This window comes from Pongo abelii, chromosome 3 (assembly GCF_028885655.2).
Source record: "Pongo abelii isolate AG06213 chromosome 3, NHGRI_mPonAbe1-v2.0_pri, whole genome shotgun sequence".
Lineage (NCBI taxonomy): Eukaryota > Metazoa > Chordata > Mammalia > Primates > Hominidae > Pongo > Pongo abelii.
In genome coordinates this window covers 197280893-197297561 of record NC_071988.2, presented here as the reverse complement: position 1 = coordinate 197297561, position 16669 = coordinate 197280893, and the positions used below count along the sequence as shown (strand labels likewise).

At 34.9% G+C, this 16669-nt stretch overlaps 1 protein-coding gene across 2 annotated transcripts in view; it reads right to left on the bottom strand.

The window, feature by feature from the left end:
* Positions 1-2581: 2581 nt before the first annotated feature.
* ADAM29 (ADAM metallopeptidase domain 29) overlaps positions 2582-16669 on the bottom strand; it is a 105209-nt gene continuing 91121 nt past the window's right edge. For both annotated transcript variants that reach the window (XR_008524883.1, XR_008524880.1), the window contains one exon: positions 2582-2878. The gene's annotated coding sequence lies outside the window, so the exon portion shown is untranslated. The remainder of the gene's footprint in view (positions 2879-16669) is intronic.

The window sequence follows — 16669 nt, the reverse complement described above, 5'->3', positions numbered from 1 at the left end:
CTTGCCCTGCCTCCATTTGCCTTGTGATATTCTATTACCTTGTGAAACATGAGATCTCTGTGACCCACACCCTATTCGTACACTCCCTCCCCTTTTGAAAATCACTAATAAAAACTTGCTGGTTTTGCAGCTCAGGGGGCATCATGGAACCTGCTGACATGTGATGTCTCCCCCAGACACCCAGCTTTAAAATTTCTCTCTTTTGTACTCTGTCCCTTTATATCTCAGACAGGCCGACACTTAGGGAAAATAGAAAAGAAACTACGTGAAATATCAGAGGTGAATTTTGCCCGATATCTGGCTGAATTTCCCCTGATACTCAGGGAACTTAACTGAATTTTGGATATGTCATGTGAAACGTAAGTCCTTATATGATCTTAGCTTCTGGTTCACTCTGTAACTGGTATTTCAAATATGATTTCTGATACTTTCTAGATTTATGTATTCAGTTTTCTTGTTTAAATGTAACAGTAGACAAAACTAAAGTGATGGTTTTGCAGTTAAACTCTGCCATAAGTTGAATAAGAAGACAAAAGGAAAAATAATTCAACAATTTGTACACAAATGTGTAACCTATTCCTTTAATTTTTGGAAGCATCAAAGCATTCAGTGATTCAGTAACGGAGCCTTGCGTAAATGCTACTAGAGTTTCCCTACTGGTGACTGCTCACACACAAGGCATCCCACAGAGAGCTGTGTCTTTCCAGGATGTATATTTATCTGTGAAGGATTTCACAATATTTTTAACATGGTTAAAAATATCATTTAACCATATGCATGGCAACCCTATGTTTCAGCAATGGCTAATGAAGGACCAATGTAGATGAGTAATTTTAATGCTACCACTGTCACTCTATAACCAATTGAAAAGTGATCATTGGGCCACACTTCTTAATTTGCACTACAGAATAAAGAGGAATTTGCTAGCAGACATAAATCCTTCCAAATAGGCATCTTTTTGAAGGGTGATTTTCCCTGGCTTGACATTAATGTCATTGAAGTTATGATTATAGAAATCTATCTCAAACATTAGGTAGCATACATAGCTGACTCTACTGCAAAGGTTATAGTTGCCCAAGGAAATTTCTTGAAACTTTCTTACTAATGTTGTCCTTAGATAACATGATTGCTTTGGACTATCTATTGATGGCCTAACAAGGGAGAGCATGTGTGATAGCTAACACTTCTGATGCCCTTGGATAAATACATCTGGTATGGAAGAAATTCAGCTGCAAGAAATCAACAAACAAGCTAAATGGCTAAAACAAATAGATTTCTCTTCTGGTTCATACTTTATATATTTGATTTTGATCAGTTTGCTTATTTGGGGCTCCTGTTAGAGTACATTTCATTTTCTTAATATTATCCTCCTGATAGCCATCATAATGGTTTCTCTGGTGCACCAGATTCTCTCAAGAGTCTTAAATGTTCTTATGCAGCCATCTGTCATATGCCAAGTGATCTTACTAGAGTTTGAATAGTGAAAACCCAAAAAGAACAGAAGAAACATTCAACTTTCCCAATTGTGAATTATAAATTCCATACTGAGACCAAACAAGATCATTGTGATGGTGACAGAATGATGTCAGTGCCCAAAGTTTTGGTCAATCTTTCCAAATTGAGAAGCTGACCAAATGGGGACATTTTAAATTAAAATAAATATGGCCTAAAACTCCCTCCATACTTTGAATTCCTTCATAACAGAGTTCAACCTAATGTTGTATTTAAAAAAAAAAACTGCTACCTAACTTAAAAGTATATTCCTGCAACAAATGGCTGAGTCCTAGCCAATCACAGCAGCTGAGCTTCAGTTAACCACAGGGTGCCAGCTGATCAGACCATGTCCACATAAGGCATATGCCTTATGACATCATGCCCAAATAAGGCCAATGCCCAGCTGTAACCAATCAATGTACTTCTATACATCAGTTACTATTTTTGTCTACAAATACTGAATGGCCATGTTGCCTAGTGGAGTTCTCTGAATCTCTCCTGGTTCTGAGTGCTACTAATTCATGAATGATTCTTTCCTCAAGTAAACTCTGCCAAATTTTATTTGTCTGAAGTTTTTGATTTAACAATAAAAATCATGTACAGACTGAGAGCTACTGCTGCTGCCAAGGTAAAAGCTTTTACTGAGCCAATGCTGACATGAACAGCTATTAAACGGTTATCTCAGGTTTCTAGTCTGCCTCTAGCTGCCCCATTGGAAGACACTAATAGAGAGAGGACTGGCAAAGAAAAGCTATATTGTGTAGGCACCCATCCTTCTTGTGACAAAGCAGATTGGAAAAGGGAAGGAGTTTTGAAATTGAGAGACAGCACATTAAAATGCACATACATCATCCATGAGCCCTGCCTTTGCTCAGGAAACATGTGACTAATTTCATGAAAAATAAACCACTAAAATTACTTAAAATAATGAAAAGTATTAATATTCTAGTACTAACTTTTTCATTTAATGGCTAATATTTGTGATTCTTAAATATAATAGATCTCCGGGATTTTCTTTCAATGATCTCTGACATACACAACAACATTTCTACTGCCAGGTCATTAAAAATTAACAGATGAAAAATTTCATTAAGAATTGGGTTTATTTTCTGAAATAGTAAATTTTTACTATTTTTTTCTGAAATAAAGTTTAAACATTTTGCTCTTTGTTCATAATTGAAAGTTGAACATTTTGCATTTCTTTATTAGGTGAAGTTTGAACAGTTTGCTTTTCTATCTCAGGTGAAGTTTGAACAATTTGCACTTCTTTCTTAGATGATGTTTTTCTCTTTCTTTTTTTCGTTCTTTTCTTTCCTTTTCTTTCTTTCCTTTCTTTCTTTCCTTCTTTCTTTCTTTCTTTCTTTCTTCTTTCTTGTGTGTATCACTGAAAGCAAAATTAACAAACAGTAAAACAAAAGAGAAAAAGGAATCAAAAAATTACTATCAAGAAAATCCTTTTGAACAACTCTTTCATCTTTTTGGGGTGGGCAGGGTATAGGCCACTATCAACACTATTTCCAGTGCCCTGTATCAGGCAATGAGTATTTTCCACCTTTGGTTGCAGTGGCACTAATATTTATGGTTGCAGAGTCCTCTCATATTGCCGGTCTTAGAAGAAGTACTTTTCCAAAATGATAATGAACACACTTCCTGTCAATGTACGCTTGTTTTGGACCATACTCTGTGCTATTTTTCACTTCACCAATATCAGTTATTGTCATCCCCAGATGAAAGTCAGTACTGTAGCAAGTAACACCACTGATGTGAGTTCAGTGCACAGTAGTGTGATCTCTCAAATGGGTAATTTCTTTCACATTCTCACACTGAACTCTCCCACACAAGATATCTGAGATATTATATCTTACATGTCCAGCCTCAGATACCACAGTGACCAAAATGGTAATCACAGGTATTAATTTCTCTGTAGCAACTCTGGTTTGCACTGTTTGCTTCTTTGCCAAAAATTTGTCTACACTGTTCGTAGTTAATACATCCCTTTTCATAGCAGTAGACACTGCCCATGCAATGGATCCTGTTGTGCACATTCATATCTTCTGGACAATTATGTGAATTTCTATTGAAACACTATGAGATAACGCATTCGTTGTTCTCTTCTCTGCACATATTGCCTGACAGCATGAATTAGTAGGCTTTGCATCAAAGCCCAAAAGCACGGGCAGCCCCAGATTTCAGAGTGTAGCTTGCCAAACAACATGGGTATTTTGCACATAATTGTAAGGATCCACAGTCATGCTTCTCTCCTTCTTCAACCACACCATTGCCACAGCACTTCTCTGCAATGATGTTCTCTGGATTTCAGTACACAAATAGTGCTTAGATAAAAGGCTGACCAATATAGAATAATTTCTGTGTCTGAATAGATGACTTGTCTTTGATATATATATATGTTTTTTAAGACGGGGTCTCACTCTGTCTCAGGCTGGAATACAGTGGCACAATCACGGCTCATTGCCAGCCTCAATTTTCCTGGCTCAGTGGCTCAATGGATCTGCCCATCTCAGCCTCCTGAGTTGCTGGGACCACCACATCTGGATAATTTTTGTATTTTTTGTGGAGACGATGTTTCACCTTGTTGCCCTTTATATTCTTGAAGACATCGTGCATGTTTCATGACCACAAGAACAATCTTTACCATCGTTCTGCACACCAAACCTATGACCTAACTTGTGTACCAACAGCAACGCAAATGATATAAATTCAGAACCCTGGAACTGTATAACTCTATAATTAAAACCAATATTACAGGTTGAACCAATAATGGTATAGGATAATAATCTACCATATTTATCCTTTACTGCAAGTTCTACACCATCATCAGATATGTAGAAATTATAGCTATTTATTTCCATTTGCAAAAGTTATATAAGAATACATAGGTCACCTGCTGTAACTTGGTTTTCTTCATTCCAGATCTCAAGTACAGTTAAAATCACATTAAGTCCTATGGCACTATTAAACAACATTTAATTTGTTGGCAACAACTATTATTTCCTCCTGCCCAAGGGAGGTATTACTTTCCAAATAACGAATAGAGTATAGTCTACCGTTATTGCCAGTTCAAGAAAAAATGTGTGGGTTCTCCCTCCAGCCCTCATAACCACTTTGCATCAGAGTGGAATTATCACATTCTTGAAACTTTAATTCTCTTACTATATCTTCTGTTAATCCACATTTCATGGTTGGGAATTTTGTCTCCTCACTACCCAGCTTTTTATACCAGATGCTCAAATGTGGCAGAAGGCCTTTTGGGTGTCATTTCATAAGCAATGTAATTTATCTGTAGCATTCCTTGAAAACCCCAAAAACAGTTGCTAATAGCAACCAGGGATTCTGGATCCCTTTCCACAAAACCATGATAGCAGCAGTCATTCCAGACAATAGGGTGATCTTCCAGGAGAGCACTTTGGTCTGTGTAGGTGAACACTGGGAGGTGTTTGGAAATCAAAACTTCTGATGTGGACAATATGTCTCTCTCTTCCAAATCACAAGCTACAGGAGAGCCAGCTTAGAAGATTCATACCACTACCAGTGCAAGTTACCCTCAGGGTTATCACCACTTCTGGGGGGCTGTGGTCTTGTGCCCAATATGGGCTCATCAAAAAAGGAACAGAAATATCCTCAGTGAGAGCAGCAGGAGTGTGATCCTCATATGCAGCAGGGCCTCACCTGCAGCCATTATGGAGCCACCATGATGGAGCTATGAGTGAGAACAAAAGAGGGGAAGGCAGGAGGCAAGATTCGTCTGTCTTTCTCCCTTGGGTTGATTTTATGCAATGCTGACCCTTAGTGGTCTGTTTTCTGGCAGTCAATCTATCAGAGCAGCCAAATTAAAAGATAAAATAAAAAGAAGGGCAGACACACAGGTGGTGTTATGAATAGGCCAGGGTGAAGAAGAAACAGGAATGTATGGGTGAAAATGGATTAGTGTTTGGCTTAACATATGACTCAATATATAATACTACATTGGACTGGCTCTTAAACATTGGTGACGCAAACTCAGACTGTATACTAAAAAATGACAATTGCCTGCCAGTTGATAAATCCCGAACCCAGATAAAGAACACATGGATTCATTATGCTGTTATCAAAATATATGTATATGTGTGCACATTTTCACAAATATTTAAAAGGAAAGGCTCTTAAAAGCTGAACGTATATCTTGTTTTGATAAGGGAATCTTGATTTATACATATTGAATTGGAATAAATATCAATATTCTTCCTTTCAGTTTCAAGTGATACATTATTTAGTTATATTACTCTGGAGATGTATGTATATAAGAAATACTTTCATATCTTTTTTCATCTTTCTTCATATATACTTCCTTGCAACAAATCATTACTTGTCCTATCTTCACCTCTTCCTGTCAAATTACAAAGCATCAGTTGCTCTTCAAAAATAGTAATATTTACTGTAATGGATACCTTTGTGGAATAACACAATAAAAAATAGTGGAATTAAATGAGGTGGTACCATGTGTCCATAGATAGCTATTACTCAAAGATGTATATATTTAGTTATACCCTTAATAAAAATAACTGTTTTCAAAGCCTTTGGCTATGAAAAATGAAAAGGAAATAAAACAAGCCAGGAAAGTAACAGTCAGAGATGTGAAAATGCTGAAGACAAAACAAACTGCCTTCAGAAATGAAAAGGAAATCAATGAACCCCAAAAAGGGGGAGGAAAGCTTTGGGGAAGGCAATATTATGCTGGGACAAAGTCATCAATGTCCCTTGCAGTTTTAAGACGATAAAGTCACCAGCTCCTGAGATTGTCCTCCAAAAGTATTTATGTCATATATGAAAACACATTTACATAGCTTATATAAAAATACAATAAAAAGTTTTACCCAATAGTACAAATTTACTACTACATATTTGTGCAAATGAGAAATCTAGTATGTCTGGCTGGCAATACTGATTTGTTGCTTTGCTCTTGAATAACATATTAATTAAACCATATAATATGTAGACACTAAGCTGCATACTTAGAAACAAAAATGAATGACACAGGCCAAAATAAGTTAATGATACATAGCATAAATTCAGGCAGAGTGTTTGGGGCGAAGATACACTTTAGAAATTTGTGAAATTCCATTCCATATTTTACGTAGAAAATGCCTAGTTTTATTTAGCTAGTGAGAGTATTCACAGTGATTATCAGGCTATTAATGATGAGATTATCAAAGTAATGAGATTAAGAACTACTGGCTTAATTGAAAAAAATCACAGGAGAAAGTGAAATCTGCTATGAGGAATCTAAAACACACTGATTAAATACCACTTTCAATGGTAGGTAATACAAAAATCAAAAATGCTAGTTTCAGCACCTGTCATCTTCTATACCTGGATTCTTTTCTCCTTAATTATGTTTCATCTTGATGTTTGGCCTCTTTTCTCTGGAATCATTTTCCTGTCACTTACAGAAACTTTCTTTCATGAAAAGCCACAATAATCTCTTCTCTACTCATATCTCTTTATGGAGAGCTCCTTATTGCTACTGAAGTTTACAAAACTTATATCTCAACGATGTGAAGCCCAGCAGAGAGCGAGTTTTCTATTCTCAGCATTCTCATATTCCCTATAAACCAGATGTTTGGCCATAATTTGCTTTGATTGCCAGAGGCCCTTACAAACCACTTAACTGGCAGCCATCTCATTATATTATTGTCTATTTTTCTTCCTTACTATTACACCAACTTCCCAAATCTGTCCTGCACAAACCACAAATAAATGGGTGTCAGATATTACTTTCTTCTCTGCCAATCATCTTATCCAATTATGCCAATAATATTTACTGTGTTTGCCAAGCATAGAAAACCCATACAGCACCCAGTTTCTTTGTTTGTTTGTTTGTTTGTTTTTACCTTTACATCTCATCTTCAATAAGCTTTCGCTGTTGACCTATGACCATCATCTCTACGGTGTTACCATCCTTGACCATCCTAATTTGGATATATTAACCACAACTTTTATTCTTAATTGAAACTTACATATCAAATTCATAGAGGATTAAAATAACTTTCTTTTCTTTTTTCCCCCTTTCCAAATTCCCCTCCTGTGCCTTCCATCCCCATAGCCTAGCTCTGGACTTCTTCAGTTCAACCACTGTTGACCACAATCCTCAAGTGAATCTAGATTAATCCTTTGTCTGCTTTGGCCACTCCTACAGCTCACTGCCAACACTTCTGGGATAATAAATCACAGAATATATTTAGGGGTGCTTAAAAAGGGGAAACATAAAATTAAAATCAAATAGCCTGACATTTCACCCTTAAACGATGAAATCATGGACAGATATTTTAAACACTCCTATGCTCTTAATAATTTTTATTCTGTTCACATTTTTTCTTAACTAGCTGTTTTTCTAAGTTTCCTCATTAATGCATAGGACCCTAAGTGAAAATCAACCTTGTCTTCGTTTTTATGAGTTACTATTGTTATTGCATATCAGTGATTTTAAGTTATAAAACCAAAAAATTTTCATTTCATGTTTGTTTAATATAGGATTAGATATTTAGTATTTGGTTTGTCATTGTATGTATGTAGCAGTGGATTTTTTGCAGGCTGAATATGTTATCCTTCTCACTAAAGTGAAAAGAGTGGCTTGATTGCTTGGGTAAAGTAATCAAGTGATATAAAAGGGAGGTTTACTTCACAAAATGCCGAGAGGCCACAAGAAGAAAGCCAGATCAGTAGAAGAAATCTTTGAGGACAACATCTATACATTGTGAGTAAAATTTTGTTACACTGATTTTCTCTCCATATCTCTCTTGATATATATTTGTTAATTATTATGGAGTGTGGATTTTTGTTGTGATGGAAAAGGATTATTTTTCATTAATGTAGCCCCATTGAAAGTGAACTTAACCGGTATACATCTTTCAGAATTTGTTTATAAGAACTTATCTTGCAAGCAGTTGGAAACAAATTGAAAAAAATATTTGAGCCAGACTGCCTTTGCACTTATTACGTTATCTTATACAATGACTCCAGAGACTACACCTCCTGAGAAAATATAACATTTTCATTAATAATGTGGTATAGTGCTATAATAGTAGAGACTTCAAAGTAGTTGGTCATACATTACCCTTTACAAATTTTGGGTTTTTTCTCTCCACACTCATTGAATTCATCATTCTCTGTACCCTAATTACCACATCCCTCTCGCTTTCATTTATAGCCTAATTCACTTTTTATAAACTATGAGTAAAATTTAAAAAAATCCTTAAAAACATGTTAAAGATTCTGAAGCAAGTAAGTAGACTACCAAATAATTGAGTGTAAATCCTCCTGAATATCTGAACACTTGGTAAAGAATTACATTGTGCGTGTATGTGTATCTGTGTGTATTCATGCATGCGTAAGTACTGGTGCTTCTCTCTTCTAGAGCTAAACTTTTGAATGACTTACCAACAGATGAATTGTCAGCTCCAATCGTCAGATCTTATCTAGTTGTAGCCCTATTCGTGGATTGGGATTGTTTATACACTCATCTTTGTGAATATTTTTATTTGAGGCCTCACATGATGAAGAAAATCATAAATTCTCTCCAATTGTCTCTCATTTAAGTTTTAGATTAATTGCCTAGCAACAAGAGTCTCTCAGTTCTATAGAATATACCAGTTGGGTAAGATTTATCCCTACTCTAGCTGCATTATCTCTACCAAATTTTATAATTACTCTTTAACATTAATAAATATAGTTTCTTTGTCCTCATTCTGTGTGCTCCAGTAACTCTTCAGTATTAAGAAATCTGATTTCCTTCCTCCGTTTATATACCTGATATATAATCTTTTTACCTTCTGTACTTTAGCTTATACTATTACCTGGTCACAGATTATTTCCTCAAAATTGAACCATATAATGGAATACTTCAGGTATTTTAAATTCTAGAAAAAAATTCAACCTCATTTAAAACAATTTTTAAGGAATTCAACTATCAGTAATCATCTTTATCTTTTTGTCTAAGGTCATTGAATAACTCAGAGACATTTCACATCTGTACATACATATGCTTCATTTCTTATGGAGGACTGTTGTCAGTAAGAAAAGACAAAACAAAATTTGAAGAAGAGAGAGATGAATAAAGTAATAATGTGGGAATATATTTGATTCGGTAAGTTGGTTAGCTGGTGGATTTTAAGTACCAGTCTGAGAAGACTGCATTCCGCATGTTGGCTTAGGGAAATCACGGAAACAAGTTCAGTCTCTATTATCCTTGAGAGTTTACTTGTGGGGCAGAGAGGTTGGTAACATCTACAAGTGTGATATCTGCTAGTGCGTTTCCATTGCCCCTTCATCTTAGTAAGTTAAGCTCTACACATTTTCCTTCACTGAACTTTTTACTTTTACTCTATATTTTATTGCAGTTATTTTTTAAAGGACCACAGTTACACATTATGATTTTAATGTCTGTGTTAGTTTGCTAAGGCTTCCATAACAATGTAACATAAAATGCATGGCTTAAACAATAATTATCAATTGTCTGACAATTCTGAAGACTAGAATCACAATATCACGGCATTGTCAGGGTCATACTGCCTCAGAAGGTGCTAGGAAAAGATCTCTTTCAGGCTTTTCTCGTACCTTCTGTTAGTTTCTTGGTTTCTGGCAGCATAACTTCAAATTCATCTGCTGATTTCCTTGTGTCTATAATTTTCCTCTTCTACAGGGACGCATACTTACATTAGACAATAAAAATATTAAGCCGGCCGGGCGCGGTGGCTCATGCCTGTAATCCCAGCACTTTGGGAGGCCCAGGCGGACGGATCACGAGGTCAGGAGATCGCGACCAGCCTGGCTAACACGGTGAAACCCCGTCTTTACTAAAAAAATCCAAAAAAAAATTAGCTGGGCGTGGTAGCGGGCGCCTGTAGTCCCAGCTACTCTGGAGGCTGAGGCAGGAGAATGGCGTGAACCCGGGAGGCGGAGCTTGCAGTGAGTGGAGATTGAGCCACTGCACTCCAGCCTGGGCGACTGAGCGAGACTCTGTCAAAAAAAATAAAATAAAATAAAATTAAGCCAAATACTGTTACAGGAGACAAAGAAGGTCATTGTGTAATGATAGACAGGGTCAGTTCATCAGGAAGATGTATAACAATGATAAATATATATGCACCCATCATCAGAGCACCTAAATATGTGAAACAAACATTGACATAACTTAAGGGAACAATACGCAGCAGTACTTTACTAGTAGGAGGCTTCAATACCTCACTTTCAATGATGGATAGAAATCCAGATAGAAAATCAGTAAGTAAACAGCTTTGAGTAACACTGTAGAACAAGTGGATTTAACAGATATACAAAGAACAAGCCACCCAGCAGCAACAGAATACATCTTCTTCTCAAGCACACACAGAACATCTTTGAGTATAGATCATATGTTACATCAAAAAAGAAATTTTAAATTTGAAAAGATTGAAATCATGCCTAATGTCTTTTTCAATGTTAAAGGAAGGAAACTAGAAATCAATAACAAAAGATAACTAGAACAATGTATAAATATGTGCAAATTAAACAATATAGTGCACAACAAATGGGTCAAAAAATAAATTAAAAGGAAAATTTAAAAATATTTTGAGACAAAAGGGAAAACAGAACATCTCACAACTTATGAGTTGCATCAAAAGCATTACCAAGAGGAAAGTTTATAGTGACAAATACCTATTATAAAACAGAAGAAGAATCCCCCCAAAACGACTTAACTTAGTATACCCGAAGGAACTAGAAAAAGAAAAAACAACTCTGTCATAACTGAGCAGAAAAAGAAAATGACAAAAATTAGAGCAGTAATAAGTAGAAGAAAAAATCAACAGGAAAATAATTACTTGAGTTTGATATTTTTAAAAAATAACAAAAATGGTAATCCCTTAATTAAACTAACAAATAAAGGGAAAACTCAAATAAAACCAGAAGTGAAAGAAAAAACATTATAACTGACATCATAAAAATAAAAAGGGACTAATATGAACAATTAGATGCCAACAAAGTGGAAAAACTAGAAGGAATACATAAATTCCTAGACACATATCACCTATCTACTATAGCTGAATCATAAAGCAGAAAATAGGTTTTTGAACATACTAAAACAGATAAGGAGATTTAATAAGTAATCAAAATCTTCACAACAAAGAAATACCCAGGACCAGATGGCTTTTCTAGTGAATTCTATCAAACATTTAAAGAATGAACACCAGTCATTCTCCAGCTCTTCCAAAACATTGAAGAAAATACTTTCTAACTCATTTAATAAGGCCAACATTAACCTTATACCAAAGCTAAATGAAGACACTACAAAAAAAAATAACTATAGGTCAATATCCGTGATGAACCTAGATACAAAAATCCTCAACAAAATATTAGTAAACTCCTGGGTGCAGTGGCTCATGCCTGTAATCCCAGCATTTTGGGAGGCAGAGGAAGGAGGACAGCATGAGCTCAGGAGTTCAAGTCCTGCCTGGGCAACATAGTGAGACCCCAATCTTCATGAAAGGGAAAAAAAGACAAAATACTATCAAACCAAGCTCAATAGCATATTAAAAGGATCATACATCATGAACCAGCAGGAATTACCTCTGGAATGTAAGAATGGTTCAGTATATGCAAATCAATCAATGTGGTACATCACATTCACAGACTGAAGGATAAAAAACGCATGATCATCTCAACCTATACGGAAAAAACATTTGACAGAATTCAACACTCTTTCATGACAAAATCTCTCAAGAAAGTATATGTGGAAGGAATTTACCTCAACATAATAAGAACCATCTATGAAAAGTCCAAAGCTAATATACTCAATGATGAAAAACTGAACCTTTTCCTTTAAGAACAGGTACTAGAAAAGGACGTTCACTCTTGTCAATTTCATTCCACAGAGTAGTATAAGTTCTAGTCAGAGCAGATAAACAAAAGAAATAAAAGGTATCCATATCAGACAGGAATAAATATCTCTTTTTGCAGATGGCATGATCATATATGCAGAAAATCTGAAGACTCAAAACAACCAAACATTTTTAAAACTAATACATAAATTCAGTAATGTTACAAGATGGAAAATTAACATTCACATATCACTGATATTTGCCTGTATTAACAAATAACTATCTGAAAATAATTAAGAAACATCCCATTTATGATGGTATGAAAATGAGTAAAGTACTTAGGAATACATTTAATGAAGGAGATGAGTCTTCTGTACTGCTAATAGAAAACATTGATAAAAGATATTAAAGAAGACACATAAATGGAAAGACATCTTGTGTTCATGTATTAGAAGATTTAGTGTTGTTAAAATGGCCATAATACCCAAAGCAATCTAGTGATTTCATGTGATCCTCATCAAAATCCCAGTGGCATTTTTACAGAAATAGAGAAAAAATCCAAGAAATCATAGGGACCTACAAAAGATTCCAAATAGCCAAAGTAATCTTGAGCAAGAACAACAAAGCCAGAGGCATTACATTTTCTGATTTCAAAATATAACACAAATTACAGCAATTAAGTCAATTTGGTAGTGGCATAAGATAGACATATTCACCAATGAAATAGAGTGGAGAGTCCAGAAATAAGCCCACACATGTACAGTCAACTGATCTTTGACAAGGGCACCAATACTACACAATGAGGAACGCGTTGGGGTTTTTCAACAAATGGTGTTACAAAAACTATATTTATATGCAAAAAGATGAATTTGGATCCTTTTTTTTTTTTTCTTTTTTTTTTCTTTTTTTTTATTTTTTATTATTATTACTATTATTATTATTATACTTTAGGCTCTATGGTACATGTGCGCAACGTGCAGGTAAGTTACATATGTATACATGTGCCATGCTGGTGCGCTGCACCCACCAACTCGTCATCTAGCATTAGGTATATCTCCCAATGCTATCCCTCCCCCCTCCCCCCACCCCACAACAGTCCCTGAAGTCTGATGTTCCCCTTCCTGTGTCCATGTGTTTTCATTGTTCAGTTCCCACCTATGAGTGAGAATATGCGGTGTTTGGTTTTTTGTTCTTGCGATAGTTTACTGAGAATGATGATTTCCAATTTCATCCATGTCCCTACAAAGGAAATGTGGCACATATACACCATGGAATACTATGGATCCTTTTCTTACACTATACACAAAATCAACTCAGCACAGATGAAAGACAAATGGGTAAGACCAGAAACTGTAAAACTTTTAGAACAAAACAGAGGGAAAGCTTCTTGAAAGTGCTTGTTACAATGATTTCTTGGATATGACACAAAAAGCACAGGAAACACAAGCAAAAATAGGAAGAGAGACTACATCAACCTAAAAAGCTTCTGCACAGCAAAGGAAACAACAGAGTTTAAAGGCAGCCTAAGGAATGGGAATGAATATTTGCAAGCCACAGACCTGATAAAGGGTTAATATTTAAACTATACAAAGAAATCACAAAACTCAATAGAAAAGCAACCCAATTAAAAAATGCACAAAGGAATTCCATAGACATTTTTTCAAAAAAGACATACAGAAGGTCAACAGACACATGAAAATATTTTAAACATCACAAGTCATCAGGGAAAAGCAAATCAAAACCATAATGAAGTATTACTTCACATGTGTTAGGATGGCTATTATAAAATAAAACTATAATTATATAAATGTTGCCAAGGGTGTGGAGAAACTGGAATGCTTGTATAGTGTTGTTGCAAATGTAAAATTGTGCAGCAACTATGGAAAATAGTATGGAGGTTATTCAAAACATTAAACATGCAACTATCATATGATCCAGCAATCTCACTTCTGGTTGTTCAAAATAATTGAAATCAGGGTCTCAAAGAGATGTTAGCACTCTGTCACTGCAGCACTATTCACAATAACCAATACGGGGAATCAACAACCTAAATATCCATTAATAGATGAATGAATAAGTAAAATGTGTCATGTACCTACAATGGAATATTATTCAGCCTTAAATTGGACATTCCATAATATGTAACAACATGGACAAAACGTGTGAACATCATGCTAGGCAAAATTAGCCAGTCTCAGAATGACAAATATTGCATGATATTTGAGTTATTTAAATTAGTCAAACTCAGACACACAGGGTAGATTGGTAGTTGTTAGGAAGTAGGGGGAGAAGGAAATGGAGACTCGCTGTTCATTGTTTCAGTTATGCAAGGTGCATAAATTCCAGAGATTAGGTATACAACATTATGCCTATGGTAAATACTGTATTGTGCCCTTAACTCGTGAAGAGCATAGGTTGATCTCAGATTAAGTATTATCACAATAAGGAAAAAATGAAAAAAAATCCTTATGTGAATAAGATAACTAAATTTATTAGATGTTAAAGTGAAGAGAAAAACAAAATTTGAATCAGCTAGAATATCATGTTAATTTTATTTCTATATGTAGATACTATGAGAGAGAGAGTGAATATAGTTTTATAATCCAGCTATTTAACAGGTACAATTTTTCCATTTATTATCTTGATTAGGAAGGTTGCATTAACTCATAAAGTAAAATTACCTCTGAAATATTTTATTTTATGTTACTTAGAATAAGTAAACTTCCCATTAGTTTATTTGCTTCTTATTTTATAATTCAGTAACAAAGGCCAGTAGCATTATGAAAGCTTAAGCAGCTTTCTCTGCTGGAGTAATAGGAGTAGCATAAAATATAACTGGAAGATTTTTCCTAGAAATCCTTGAGTTTCTTTTATTTAAATCTATAAATGTAGGGCTTATAGTTTCTACAAGCCAGGCAAAACAGTTATCTTCCTGAAATTACAGGAAATCACATAGTTAAATGTATTAATTTACTCCAGAAATAGAAAAGTTATGCAAATACATTTTTCAAAAAAATTAGCTTGTACTCCCCAAACAAAATTTTTAATTAACCTTGGGCAAGTTGTTTATAAAGTAGCAAGCCTTAAAAGTGGAACAAAAAATACTGTTTTTTATTTAGAATATTGACTAAAGAACAAAATAACAATATAATTAACACTACTGGATCCTTCAGAGGAGTGTTACTGGTAAAATATGAAAGTTCCATAAAAGTCCTTATGAATCCAGCGAGGATAGTTATTTTTCCAGTTGGCAGAGAACAGTGAGAGGCTCCCAGCCAACAGACGGTAATAAGCCAGGACTGTCAGACATAAAGTTGCAAGAAAATATATTGTTCTAAGACTGAATGAGCCTGGAAGTGGATTCAAACTCAGTTGAGCCTCCAGATGAGAACACAGTCTGGCCAACCTCTTCATTACAGACTTGTGAGATCCCTGAGTAAAAGATCTAACTAAGCTGTGGTCAGATGCCTGATTCACTGAAATTCTGAGATAAATGTGTGTTATTTTAAGTCACTAGCTTTGGGATAATTTTTTTATACATCAATAACTATTGTCCATTTTAGAAAATAGGTTCCTTTTCTCTGCTTTCTATAGTATTATTTAAAGAGCTTTGAAGAGATAATAGTGCTACTCAATAGTTGCTTAGCATGTTAATTTAAAAAAAAGCTGAACACCTTCTGCTGGAATTTTGTTTCTTCTGATACACAATTCAAAAGAATATCATTATAAGAGATTCAAAATTTCACATATGGGGCCATTTTTATACAAACATCATCTTTGGTATAGGAATTCCAATTTTGTGGATGTTGTTAACTATCTGGCGCCATAATTATTAAAGACAAAATGAATGGATTTGAGAGGTATGAAGAAAACACCCATTTTGGGAATCAAAAAAATCATAGTTTCATGTAACACCAAAGACAGATGGCTCTATAATTGGAAAGTGAATAAACTAATCAATTCTAAAACTTTGGATATCATTAAACGTTGGAATCCAACTAATAAAGTAAATAAGAAAAATCCAAATTTGTAGTCATCTGCCACTTGAAAGAAAATAGACTGTCACCTAACAGAAATCTTTAAATGAATATACCATGAAATTAAAAACCAGAACACATGCTGATTAAGGAGGACATAATTGTCAGTGTGTAAATCAAAATCAGACCAAAAATATTATTTTATAAGAAACACTTAGCACTTTTAGAAGGAATTACGGATAATGAGCTAAATGCTTAAATGTTCTAGGAGTGTCAAGTATATGTTTCAACAGCACCTTTTATTTTCAGTGTCTCAGTGAAACCTCCTGATACATATCAAAAATAACT